The following is a 14,389-nucleotide window of genomic DNA, read 5'->3' as shown; positions in this document are numbered from 1 at the left end:
GCTTTTATCGGGTGTTTTCTGTTTTGCTGTCTAGTCTACAGTGGCATTTACCATGCAGCAAAACAGGTATTTGTGTACAAGAATGGTATATAACATTTTCTTCCTTAAGTTCTTCTGCCACTTATGTGTGACAACATCACTTAATTGGTCACTGTTTTAAATGCATATTTTGTATTTGCTCAATATATGATTTCTATGTCCTATGCAACAAATATGTTCTGGACATCTGTGAGAGTTTCGAACAAATCACCTTTTGTAGCACGAGAGAAATCAGCTACCTCCATTGCGTAGCAACACAAGTTATAAATGTGAACTATTAAAATATAATGACTCCTTCTAGTCAAAACAAAAGACAGGACTATGTAGTACTTTAAAGACTTACAAGATGGTGTGTTAGGTGATGAGCTTTCGTGGGACAGACCCACTTCTTCAGATCAATTTGTGGAAGAAAATCGGCATAGCCATATATACCAAAGTGATACAATCAAAAAAATGAACACATGTGAAATTGACAAATCAAATTTTAGAACAGAGTGGGGATGAGGGGGGAAGGTTAGTGTCTGTGAGTTAATGACATAGGGGTGATAATAGGGAAAATTTCTGTGAGGTAATGACATTAGGGGTGATCATTGGGGAAGCTATCTTTGTAATGAGTGAGATAATTAGAGTCTTTGTTTAAACCCATACATAAAGTGTCAAATGTAAGCATGAATGACAATTCTGAAGCTTCTCATTGTCTTGAAGTAGATGGTTTCTGGGTATTCATCTGGCTAACCATCTACTTCAAGACAGACCCAGGAAAACCAACAATAGAACACCACTTGTCATCACCTATAGCTCCCAACTTAAACCCGTCCAACGCATTATCAATAAACTACAATCTATACTGGAACAGAATACTACACTCCGAGAGGCTCTGGGAGACAGACCCATAGTCTCCTATAGACAACCACCTAACCTCAGGATGATTCTTACCAACAACCACAGGACATACCACACTAATACCAACCCTAGAACTTTCCCTTGCAACAAACCCCGGTGCCAGCTTTGTCCACATATTTACTCTGCTGACACCATTATTGGACATAGTCATGCCAGTTACAAGATCAAGAACACATATTCCTGTTCATCCAGAAATATAATTTATGCCATCATGTGCCTAAAGTGTCCATCTGCTATGTACTTTGGACAAACTTCTCAGACACTTCGCCAAAGAATCAATGCACACAAAACAGACATAAGACTCTTTCACAGAGAGAAAGCTGTTTCTTGCCATTTCAGCCAGACTGACCATTCCCTCAATGACCTTAAAACATGCATATTGCTTCAAAGAGACTTTAACTCCACACTTAAACAAGAAGCTTTAGAATTGTCATTCATGCTTAAATTTGACACTTTATGTATGGGTTTAAACAAAGACTCTAAGTATCTCACCCGTTAGAAAGATAGCTTCCCCAATTATCACCCCTAATGTCACCCCTCACAGAAACCTCCCCTATTATCACCCCTATGTCATTACCTCACAGGCACTAACATTCCCCCCTCACCCCCACTCTGTTCTAAAATTTGATTTGTCAATTTCACATGAGTCCTTTTTTTTGATTGTATCACTTTGGTATATATGGTTGTGCTGATTTTCTTCCACAAATTGATCTGAGGAAGTGGGTCTGGCCCACGAAAGCTCATCATCTAATACACCATCTTGTTAGTCTTTAAAGTGCTATGTAGTCCTGTTTTTTGTTTCAGCTAGACCAAACTAACATGGCTGCATCTCTATCACTATTCCTCTTAGTCAAGATTCTTAGCCATTCATCTTGATTGCCCAAACTGGAAATCCAGCCAGCCACGAAAAAAAAATGTTCATGCAGAGGGAAATGTAATCCCCATGACAGATGTGGATGGACTGAGAAAAAGAGCTGATAAACCAAAGGCAGACACTCAGGAACAGGAAAACAGGCTGTGAGACAACCTCACACTGAGGCTCAAAGAGCTAAGAACAATGTTCAGTCTCTCATCATGGTTTGAAACTCAGATTGAGAGAGAGCAGCCTGGTAAGCACTGTTAGCCTTAGGTATGAGAAGTTAGTCATTTAAATTTAAGTTTGGTTTCTTTTCTCTCTATGCCTTTACATTTTGAAGTAAAACTTGTGTAAGCCGGGGCTGAATTACTGCTTGCTATCAGCCAGCTATAAGGAGAGAGCTGCCTTGGGGGGTTCGGGTGCTTACTCCAATTGTTTAGCTCTGCAAGATAATTAACTGTTAACTGTTGATATGTAAATACAGCTCATGCCAGGAGGGGAAAGGAATCTGAGGTGTGGCTATGTAAATCCAATTCAGCCAGGGCTGATGGAAGATCAGTGTTGGAATGGAATGTGATGTATTGTAACTAATTTGGGGCTGTTGTGGGGGTCACAAATCATGCTACCCCTAAATGTGGGAACTGTAAAATATGACACCAGTGCTTGTAGGAGAGACACCATCACTGAAGAGGTCTCAGAGGAATAAGCCTCTCCCCCCTGCCAGAGTTGAGTGAACTGAGTTGAGGGGCAAAAGGGCTTGAGTAAGCTTGCTTCATGCCTGCCAGGTATGAGCTGTAAGGCTGGCTCAACCTGCTCCCTTCCCCTGGTTTTAAGGACAGACCTAAAGCATACTTTATGAGGAGTCTTTTTGCTAGTCCAGTGGAAGCTGGAATCTTTGGCCAGCCTAGGTGGTAGCTAAAGAGTTGAAATCACTTAGTGCTGAAATCACTGTTTTGGCCGGGAGCCAGACCCTTTGCAGCCAGTGGAGCGGTTGGTGGGAACAAACAGCAGGTGGCTGGTAGGAGTGGCTGCAGGCGGCCAGCAGAGTGGCTGGTGAGAGTGACAGGTGGGCAGCCAGTAGGCGGCCAGTGGAACGGCTGGTGGAAATGACTAGTGGGCGGCTGGCAGAACAGCTGGCGGGAACGACCGGCAGGCGGCCAGTAGGAGCGGTGTCCAGCGGAGCAGCTGGTGGGAATGACCAGCTGGTGGTTGGTAGGAGCAACACAAAGGTGGCATAGCCTCAGGCTCAAGGAGTAGAGTCATCAGGATGATGTGTCAGGGTCTGCACTGAGTGGACAGAGCTGTAAGTGGGGTGTTTGACATGGGGTATGGAGAAAGTTTGGGTAAGTGAATGGAACCCTTACCTTGTTGGACTGGTAAGCCTGAGAGACAAAAGACATTGCTCAATCCTATGGGAGGGGGCTACGAACTCTGTTTGTGGTATTTTCCCAAGAAAATGCCATGTGACTTCTCTCTCTCTTTCATTAAAAGTTTCTTTTCTACACTCCGACTCTGTGCTTGCGAGCGGGGAAGCATTGCTTCTCAGAGACTCCCAGGGGTGTGTGAATTTCCCAGGCTACTGAGTGGGGGCTCGAGCCGATTCTGTGTGAGATGGACCCCTAGATATTGAACCCGGCCCTGGTTGCTACCAGGCCTACCCGGCAGAAAGGTTACACTTGCTTTTAAGAAAGAGTTGTTGACCTGGAAATCCAATTTGTCATCTGCAGAAAACAAATACAGAGGTGCCCCCCACTACCTACATCCAGCCCTGGGTGGTGAGCAAGGTCCTTATACGTAGGAAATATCTGCAGAGCCCACAACCCATTCTAGGAATAGATGTGTAGATGGTGCTTTGAAGTTGTGGCTTGGGCTGTATCTCAGTCTCTGAAACCCAGGCCTCATTCTCTGGGCTTGATCTAATATTAAGGATCACAGGATTGCAACCTAGTGGAAGGTAAAAGACACCAAAGAGAAGTCATCTCTCTCTGGTGGTTAGTAACAGCTGGCTGCTAACAGTGTAACAGTGTGACTAACATCTTTACTTTTATTGTAATGGTGATGAAGAGCGCTCATCAATAACCAGGACCCCAGTGGTCTATATACACCTAAATGAAGGTTTTTCTGCATCTATTTTTTCTTGTGTTTCAGTTATATCCTATCATCATCAACAACAAAATGTTTTATTCTCCTGTCTCTCAGACACATTATGAATGGTAAAAATCCATCTCTTTGAATAATATTGAGGAAAAAAAGCAGCTCTCTTGGTTTCCACATACAATTTTGCCACGTTGTATGGTTCCCTTCTTCCTACTCTTATGTCATGTCCTCCCTTTCCAAAAGGAAAATAAAATATATGTTGGTTCTTTAAATGGAAACAGACGTGTGTGAGTATTTCTGCTGTTCTTGTTACTTAGCAACAACTACAGAAACAAATGGAAATGGGTAGGGTGGAGTTAAAACATGTGAAGGCCCTACACAATGTCAATTTTAAGAGGCCCCATAACATTACCCCCAAAAATGTGTTTTATTCGAACAGAAAGGACAATGAAAATAGAAATAAGGAAGTTTTATATTTGCATATATATTAATACATAGGCAAGGATGCAACTAAAAACTAGTATTTTTTTTTATTTAGAGGCCCCTCATAATCTGAGACCCTATATTGTAATTCACTTATCTTGTGCATAAATCCGGAGGTGGAGGTTGATTGTTCCTGCTGCACAATCTCCTGTATTTATTCTCTCTGGGGCACTTTTTGATATTAGCAAGATATATTGATGATTAATTCATTGTGCTCCAAGAAAATCTGTGCTCTGGTCTCCCCGTGTCTTAATTTAGTTGGAAACAGGTTGTGTGAAACCACAACAGATAAAGAGCTGCAATGTAATGCTCATCCTGGTACCAGCACACTGTCATTAATTCAATAATTGCATAGGACAGATTCCTGCACTTTTTCCTTTTTACAAGATTTGAAAAGAACAAGAGAAATTGAATTAACCAAAAGGACATAATATGACTGCTAGTGGGTGGTGAGGCACCATTTCACTTATTATTAAATCTTACAATTTAAATGCTGTAGAGCAGCTCCCAGGATCTGGCCTGCCTGCCTTTGGTGGGGTTTGTTTTTGCAAAAGTGACATTAAAACCCTACTGTTTTGTTGCAGTTCTGGGAGTGCTGGACACTGGGCTTCTCTCCTGTTGTAATATGGGGAAGGTTGGTTGCTGCCCAGGGTACACAGGCACCATTCTAGCAGTATAAATCATTGAGGCATAGGACTTGCCTGGAAACATCCCATTTGCCTTGATCATCCTCCTTGAACTTGGGGAGCTTGGCGTGGAAATGGCTAAAGAACTGCTGCAACACCTCTATAGAGCTGGATGCTACCAGTATGTAAGGGAAGATCTCTACTCGCCTTTTAAGCAAAGTTTGAGACAACTTTTCTCTGGGAAAATGGACCAAAGCAACCCTAGCAAGGCCTATGATCTGGCCCTAGAAGTCAAAACAAGACAGGCAAGAAAAAAAAAAGGTAAGAAAATGAAAAACAAAAGATAATTTTAATGTTATTCTGGGATTTCCAGGGCATATATTTAAAAAAAGAAAGAAAAAAAAAACAGTTCCATACATAAAAATAAGCATATGATAGCATGCCAGCAGTTACTTATACCTTTATTGTAGCTGTACATAAATCTTGAGAGAATGCAAACAAAAGGAGGGTAGTCAGGCCCCAATATTTACATGTGCTTTCAATCTATTCACATTAGCTGTAACAATAAGTTTTGTGTGCGCAATGTAGGCATATTGACATTAAAGTACATTAGATCCTTTATAGCGATTTATCACCGGCCAGTACTGTCAACACTTGTGATTTTGCATATTTTTAAAACGTGTTTCAGGTTTCCGTGACAGAAGGCTGCCAACTTGTGAATTTTTCCTCATTCAAAATGGCTACCATAGCATATCACAGGCAACAGGGCTGAAGCCAGCAAGATGACTGCTGTGTCCCTACATGTGGACTGCACTTAATAAAGCTGAGAGAGAAGATGTGTGGGTGAGTATCTTTTAATGGACCAATTTTTGTTGGTGAGAGAGACAAGCTTTAGTGTGGGGGTCCCAAACGCCCCACCTGTGGGCCAGTTCTAGCCAAAGCAATTGCGCAATGTGGCCCAGGACTCCTAGCGAGCTGAGGGGCAGGCAATTTTCTGTTACCAGCCAGGTATGAGGTGAAGTCAGAAGGGAAGCAGAGGAAAGGTGGAGCAGAGGGAAGCCAGTGAGAGGAAGACAATACATGTTGAATTTGGTAGCAGCAGGGGGCAGAGCAATGTTTGTGTGTGTGTGTGTGGTGCAGATGCTGCTCAGTCTTGGGCAGAGAAGTGGGACATGGTGTGTTAGGGAACTCTTACTTTCTGCAACAGGTTAAATCTAGGCTCACTGACAGGAGGTGAGGAGGCAAAAATGGCAGTTGCCCTTGGGTCCAACAATTCAAAAGGGCTCAATGGCTCCCAGCCACCATCGCTGCTGCTATAGCAGCTGTGGCACCCAGAGCCAGGTGCCCTTTTGATCACTGCAAGAGTACTGCATGGCACACTCCGCGGGTTTTGAGGGCTGGGGGGGGGGGAAGGGGAGGAAGGGAGGAGCTCAGGAGTCCCTGACCCTTCCACAAGTACAAAGCCAAGTACCCCTATCATGCCTAGGGCCTGATAAGCTTGTTGGCCCCCTGGTTAAACCAGTCCATATTGTTTTGACTGCACATTATTGAATATATGATTGACTGATATAAGTTTAAAAATTGTTAATATCTGTATTTATAACTCATCAAATCCCATAATATGTCTATCTACCTGAGTGGTCCTGAAGGAAGGATTTTGCCAGACTGAGGGAGGTCATTTTTACCCCCACCCACCAGCCCCTTAGCTTGGCTCCACTCCTTGCGTGGTCTCTGGGAAGGTTCCCTAAATACAACTATCACTGCTGCCCTGCCATGGAAGTCCACAGTCCCACCACTGAGGCTCTCAGCTTCACCACGGCAAATCACTGCCGGTGCCTCAGCAGCACTGGTCCTGCCACCAGTGCTCCTTGCCCCACCACTGCCCCACTGGAGCCCGGTGGCATTCCAGCTGACCTGCCATGGATTCATCCAGACTCCCACAGCAGGAGTCCCAGCCACTGACCTCCCTGCAGCTAGCACAGGACTCCTGCCTATGGCCTTTCACCAGGTGTCTCTGTCCAGCAACATCTGTGGCCCTGTCCAACCACAGATGTTGCCAGACCAAGGAATCCCAGTTAAGAGAGGTTCAACCTGTACTTCCCATTCATCCCTTCTTTTATGGAAAGAATTGAACTAGGAGGAGAGAGCATCACATCAGTAGTAGGAAAAAGATGGCAGTTCCCTTGTCTTAGGAATGAGGATACAATAAATGAAGTTTCCTTCTGAATATCCAGGGAGCAGAGAGCATTTTTTGTCTGCATTAAAAGTTGGCTTTTCAACCTGACATTATCATACATGTACTGGCAGAGCAGAAGGAGGAAATTTTAAAAAGTCAACAAAGAGAGTCAGGAACATGATTTGATGGTTTTTAAAATACCAATATTTTTCGGGTCAAGCTTATAATTTTGGTGGTCTGACAAGGAGGCATGAGAAGGTGTGGAGGGGATGGAGCCCTACTTCCCCTGCCTTCCCTCCATTCCATCCTCACAACAGTCCTGCCTCCCCCTGCTCTGCCTCCCTTCCACTCCATTCCACTCTCCTTCACTCACTTGCCTAGTCACTCCCCGTTATTGGAGGAAGGGTGACCCCTGTTACTTGGCACAGACAGGTAATACTAATGGAGTATGTGGTTATTAGAATTAGATGGATTGTGATGACCAGGATGAATGAATTGTCTGCTCTCAAGTCATTCTATGCAGCCTTTTGTGTAGCGCTGGAAAGGAGCCAATGGCGCATGTTACTACAATAACAAAGGGAAAGGTAGAAGAGAGGTCCTACTAGTCAAATTTAGGCTGCTAAGTAAGGGTATGTCTACACTACCACCCTAGTTCAAACTAGGGTGGTTAATGTAGGCAACCAAAGTTGCAAATGAAGCCCGGGATTTAAACATCCCGGGCTTCATTTACATCTTACCGGGTGCCGCCATTTTTAAAGCCCTGGTAGTTCGGACTCCGTGTCCGCGGCTACACATGGCACGGAGTAAGTAGTTTGGATTAGGCTCTCTAATCCGAACTACCAGTACACCTCGTTCCCTAACTACCGGGGCTTTAAAAATGGCGGCGCCTGGTAAGACGCAAATGAAGCCTGGGATATTTAAATCCCGGGCTTCATTTGCAACTTCGGTTGCCTACATTAACCACCCTAGTTCGAACTAAGGTTGTAGTGTAGACATACCCTAAGAGACTAAAGTCCAGAATTCCCATGGTGGCATTATTTTCTTCAGGCATAGTTCTGTTTGTTTGCTATGGTATGAAAACATTCACCCTAAAACCACACACAGAGCTGGTTAGACAGGAAGATTAGCAGAATCTCATTGTATGGATGAGACAATGGGTGCTGGTGAGAATTTAGTTTTATTAGGAATCAAGCATTCTTGATTTGGTCCTAAGATTTGGGGTCTTGCTCAATAAAAAAAACAAGACGACAAAAAGCCACCTTGGCTAAAAAACTGAGTAAAAGTGGCAGCTGGAGATGAAAAGATATACATTAACACTTAGACGTCAAATTCCACTGAGGAAAATAGAAAGGAGAATAAACGTTGGCAAGTCAAGTGAAAAAAAAACGTTATTAGCAGGGCTCGCCAAGCGGCGGTGAGCCTCGCTAGCCAGCCGCACAGTTCGGCACGCTGCGCATGCACAGACCGTGCTGCACGGCTGTGCTGACTTGTAATCTACTCGCCACTGGTGAGTAGATAACACTAATTGTCGAGCCCTGGTTATTAGGGCAGGCCAAAAAGAAATGTGAAGAGCACCTAGCAAAAGACACAAAAACGTGCAGCCTTCCCCCCAAAAAATGTCTGTTAGAAACAGGAAGCCTCCTAAACAATCAGTGGGACCTCTGGATGATGGAGGTGTTAAAGGAACACTCCAGAACATGGTAGAAGTGCTAAATTAATTCTTTGCATCAGTCTTCATTGCGGAAAGTGTGAGGGAGATTCATAAATCCCAGCCATTGTTTTGAGGAGAGAAATCGGAGGAACAGTCTAGACTGACCTGTCAATAGTAGATCAGATGGCACTCACCCTAGAGATCTGAAGGAATGCAAATATGAAATTGCAGAACAAAACATGGTATGTGGACTATCTCTTAATTCAGCCTTTGTACTAAATGACTGGTGATTATCTAATAATCAATTAAAAAAAAGGCTCCAGAGGCAAAAGAGGCAATTACAATTATGGGCTGATAAGACTAATTTCAAGAGCAGGCAACTTGACTGGCTATAATAAAGAACAGAATGATCAAACTCATGAATGAACACTATTTGTTGGGAGAAGAGTCAACATAGCTTTTGTAAAGGGAAATCTTGCCTTGCCAATCTACTAGAATTCTTTGAGAGTGAACAAGGTAAAAGGGTGTGTCTAAACTACATGGCTCCATCGACGGAGCCATGTAAACTAGTTTACCCTACGTAGTTAATGAAACGGGGATTTAAATAATCCCCACTTCATTAAAATAAAAATGGCCAAAGCACTGTGTCGACAATCAGCTGATCCGGCACAGCGTGGCAGTCTAGACGTGGATAGGTCAACAAGAGAAGCCTTTGTCGACTGCTCCTGTAAACCTCGTTTCATGAGGCATAAGGGAGCAGTCGACAGAGGCTTCCCTTGTCTACCGATTCGCATCTAGACTGCCGTGCTGTGCCGGATCAGCTGATTGTCGGCACAGCACAGAGGCCATTTTTATTTCAACGAAGCGGGGATTATTTAAATCCCCGCTTCATTGACTATGTCGGGTAAACTAGTTTACATGGCTCCATTGACAGAGCCATGTAGTCCAGACACACCCAAAGAGTGCATATTGAATACATGGAATTTCAGAAACCTTTTGACAAAGTCCCTTTTCAAAGATTTTAAGCAGTCATATGATAATAGGGAATGCACACTGATGGGTCAATAATTGGTTAACATATAAGAAACAAAGGGTGGGAATAAATGGTTGATTTTCATAATGGAGAGAAGTAAATAGCAGGGTGCCTCAAAACTTTGTAATAGAACCAATACTGTTCAATATATTCATGATTTGGAAAATGGGGTAAACAATGAAGTGGCAAAATTTGTAGGTCAAACAAAATGTATCACAATTGTTAAGCGCAAAGCTAACTTCAAAAGTATTACAAAGGGATCTGACAAAACTTGGTGACTGAGCAACAAAATGGCTGATGCACATGCATCTGACGAAGTGGGTCTTTGCCCATGAAAGCTTATACTCCAATAAATCTATTAGTTTATAAAGTGCCACAGGACTCCTCTTTGCAAAATGGCAGATGAAATTCAGTGTTGATAGTTGAAAAGTAATGCATATTGGGAAAAATAATCCCAACTATATGCACAACATGGAGTTCAAATTAGCTATTATCATTCTAAAGAGTGATCTTGGAGTCATTGTGGAATTATTCTATCAAAATATCTGCTCAATGTGCAACACAAAAATACTAACAATATTTGTAACCACTAGGAAAGGGATAGATAAAAAGACAAAAAATAACCTAATGCCACTATATAAATCAATGGTACCCCCACATTGTAAATATTGCTGCAGTTCTGGTATCCCATCTCAAAAAGGATATATTAGAATTTGAAGAGATACTGAGAAGGGTAACAAAAATGATTTGGGGGTATTGAACAGCTTCCCTACATTAAAAAGATTAAAAAGAGTGGGACTATTCAGTTTAGAAAAGAGATGACTAAAGGATGACATGGTAGAGGTCTGTAAATCATGAATGGTGTGAATAATAAAGTGTTATTTATCCTTTCCCATAACACAGGAGCCAAGGGTCATACAATGAAATGCACAGGCAGCAGATTAAAATGAACATAAGGAAGTACTTCACAGAACTCACAGTGTGCCTGTAGAATTCGATGCCAGGGGCTGTTGTGAAGGCCAAAAGTATAAATATGTACAACAAAGAATTGTATATGTTTCTGGAAGCCAAGATCATCAATGACTATTGGCCATGATGGCCAGGGATGCACCCCTATGTAGGAAGTAGAAGAGGAGATACATATAAAGCCTAATGATACTTCTTGTCCTGTCATTCTTGTATATCCATACAAGTCCCTAGTTCAAACTAGGGAGGCAAATGAAGCATACTGAAGTTCCTAATGAAGCACGGGATTTAAATATCCCACGCTTGATTAGCATATTTGTGGCTGGTCGCCATTTTAAAAAGCCAGTAGTCCGAATTAACTCGCCGTGTATAGATGCTGTAGTCCGATCCATAACCCTTCCCTCGGATTAACTGTTACTTGTCGTGCAATGAGAGAAGGGTTAATTCGAGGGAAGGGTTTTGAATCGGACTACCGCGTCAACACGCGGCAAGTTAATTCGGGCTACCGGCTTTTTAAAATGGCGACTGGCTGCGAATATGCTAATCAAGCGCAGGATATTTAAATCCTGTGCTTCATTAGCAACTTCGGTATGCTTCATTTGCCTCCCTAATTCTAACTAGGGGACAAGTGTAGACATATCTTTAGACAATATGCACTAAGGATTTTATAGCATAACTAAGAGCTCCACTGTTGGATGGCTTGGAGGAAGGAGAAATAGATGCACAGTGAGATTGTTAAATAAGAAATATTTAAACGGCTAGATGCTTCCTTCATTTCCTGAAGCACTTTCTCCATCTTTGTTTAGCCCTTTTCCTGAACCCTGCAAAGCTGCATGCTCCTTCTTGCCAGAGAATGCTGCTTGTAGAAGCAAAACTAATGCGAATTTGAGAATAGTTTTTCTACCTGAAAATTCAGCTTCCTGTCTACCCAGATCTGGCTCTTACACAAATGTTCTGCAAGTGAAAGTCAATTTCAAACTAAGTCTAGGTGCACTGACCCATTGCAGCTTTTAGCCCATTAATTCACTGCTTACTTGACTCTGAACCCAATAAAGTGAAGCTACATTTCTGGATATCTATTTCTGAAGTAAATTAGAACCAGAACTGATGTGAACTGCTTGCTGATTTGAACTCTCCCAGTCGGTGACAACTCCCAGCTGAGTTTGCTTGGAATAACTTGTAAACATTCACCACTGTTTGACCTTTAGGGGAAAGCTACCTGGTTTTCTGTACCAAAAGGTGACACCCCAATCTCTGAGTCCGCTGGTTATATCTTTAGTCTACACAACCACTTTTAGTCAGACTATATAATGAAAGCTTCTTTCAGCTGGAGTTCAACCATAAACATAAGACCTGCCAGGGTCAATTTTTCTGCAACTCAGTCAGTTCTGGGAGTAAGTTAAGGAGCACCCCGCTCTGCCAATTAGTCTGACAGACCTAATTGCCGACATCAGTTGTTCAAAGTCACAGGCTTTTAACCAACAACCTGCATGCAGAGTCCAGATACCACATCACACTAAATGTGGTTGTTTTATTCAAAACAAAAGCCATAAGAGGAGACTTTGGAAGTCCAGAAAAACAACAATAAGGCCTATAACTTGGAGAGCATGCCCTCTGTGTAACATGAATGCCATGTCACGGTAAGGGACTGTTCTTTGGAGACTAGTATCATATAGACACTTTTTCCTGTACCAACTCAAAACGTGACTGCATTGGTTATTTAGACATATAAGTATGTTTCATAATAAATAACAAAACAAAGTGGCTGCGTCTAGACTGGCAAGTTTTTCCACAAAAGCAACTGCTTTTGCAGAAAAACGTGTCAGCTGTCTACACTGGCCGCTTGAATTTGTGCAAGAACACTGACAATCTAATGTAAGATACTATGATGATCCTGTTCGGGAAAAAGCCCTCTTGCGCAAATGTATTTGCGCAAGAGGGCCAGTGTAGATAGCTAAAAGCTGTTTAGCGCAAAAAAGCCCCAATGGCAAAAAAGGCGATCGAGGCTTTCTTGTGCAAAACCGCATCTAGATTGGCACGGATGCTTTTCCACAAAAGGTGCTTTTGCGCAAAAGCATCCATGCCAATCTAGATGCTCTTTTCCGCAAATGCTTTTAACTGAAAAACTTTTCTGTTAAAAGCATTTGTGGAAAATCATGCCAGTCTAGACGCAGCCAGTGTGATCAAGCAATTGACTATACAAGTTATCAATAGACCATATACATTTTTATGTACTGAAATAGAGTGACAGCATCACTGAATATCTCAGATACAAATTCTCTCTCTGTCTTCTTTGGCACCCCTTCATCACAAGCAGATATACTGAATTAGCCTAAGGACGAGTGGCAATCATATAAATTGCTAGCTTTAAATGAACACCATTCACTATCAGTCTCTTTATAATTAAAGTGGACACACTGTTATTAGAAGTAATGGCTTGGTGGTTATTTTTTATTGATTAGCTAAATATATTAGAAAGAGACAAATGAGCAGTATAATTGTTTGTGGATTATTGTTTCCTGAAACCTCATTGCACTAGGTAGGGTTTAACTGAACTGTGCATTTCTCAAATACTATAAATGCTAATCAGATTTGCTGATCCAAGTGTTTCTGAATATCAGAAGAAAAATAAGTAGCAGCAGTGAATTCAGGAGCACGCAGAGAAGGAAATATGCTTCTACCCTGAATCCAAGTCTCTTGAAAACTGTGACATGACCTGAAAATATTCCAGCCAACAAGGGACAGAATTGATATTAAACTAAATCTCAGCCATCTTGCAAAAATCATGTTGTCAAAAATGTTGAGGTTGAGGTTTTGAAATTTGTTTTCATTCTGCATCAAAAGAAAATCTAAGCCTTATGAAATTTTTCATTTAAAAAAACAAACAAACAAAAAAAATCACAAGACAGGCTCATCCCAGAACAGGATGGTGGTTTGAGACAAGCAAGTTCAACTTCGTGGCTTGAGTGAGTGCCCCAAACATTGGACTATTAGTTATTCTGAAGAGAGGAATGCATCTCTCTTTTCTCTTTCTCTCTCTTTAAAACACATGTAGCATATCTGAACATTCTATGCTAATGCATGTACTATGTTCTGAGAGGTTATATTTTAAATCATCTTTTCCCAGTTTTTATGAGATACATTTTAATTAAAATGTTCCATGTCATATTTCATATTTGCTTTCAAAACTTTAAGTACAAGGCTTTTCAGATGTCTGAGAATCTCTTTTGTAGGAATTTTTTCTGACACTTTTCATTGTTCTACTGCAACAACCTTACAATTATTTTTTGAAAGTTTTGCAATGTCGAGGATGTGCTAATTCATTTAAATTCTCCTTCTTATTTTTTGTTAAATCTTTTGTTCTTTTTATGTGTTTTAGCTGAAGTGTGCAAAGAACTTAGTTTAATGGTGTTGCTTATATTAACATTAAAACCATAACTTAACAGTGATAACGGTAAAGCTGTTTTCATTCTCTTTTTCTGTGGAAGGGAAGAAAGAATTTAAAAACTATCTACTATTGCTTCAACTCTGGGTTGTTTTGGTCCCTCCCTGTCCTCCT

This window comes from Pelodiscus sinensis, chromosome 2 (genome assembly GCF_052426305.1).
Source record: "Pelodiscus sinensis isolate ZL-2025 chromosome 2, ASM5242630v1, whole genome shotgun sequence".
NCBI lineage: Eukaryota > Metazoa > Chordata > Testudines > Trionychidae > Pelodiscus > Pelodiscus sinensis.
The sequence above is the reverse complement of the archived record's forward strand: the minus strand, read 5'-3'. Positions refer to the sequence as shown.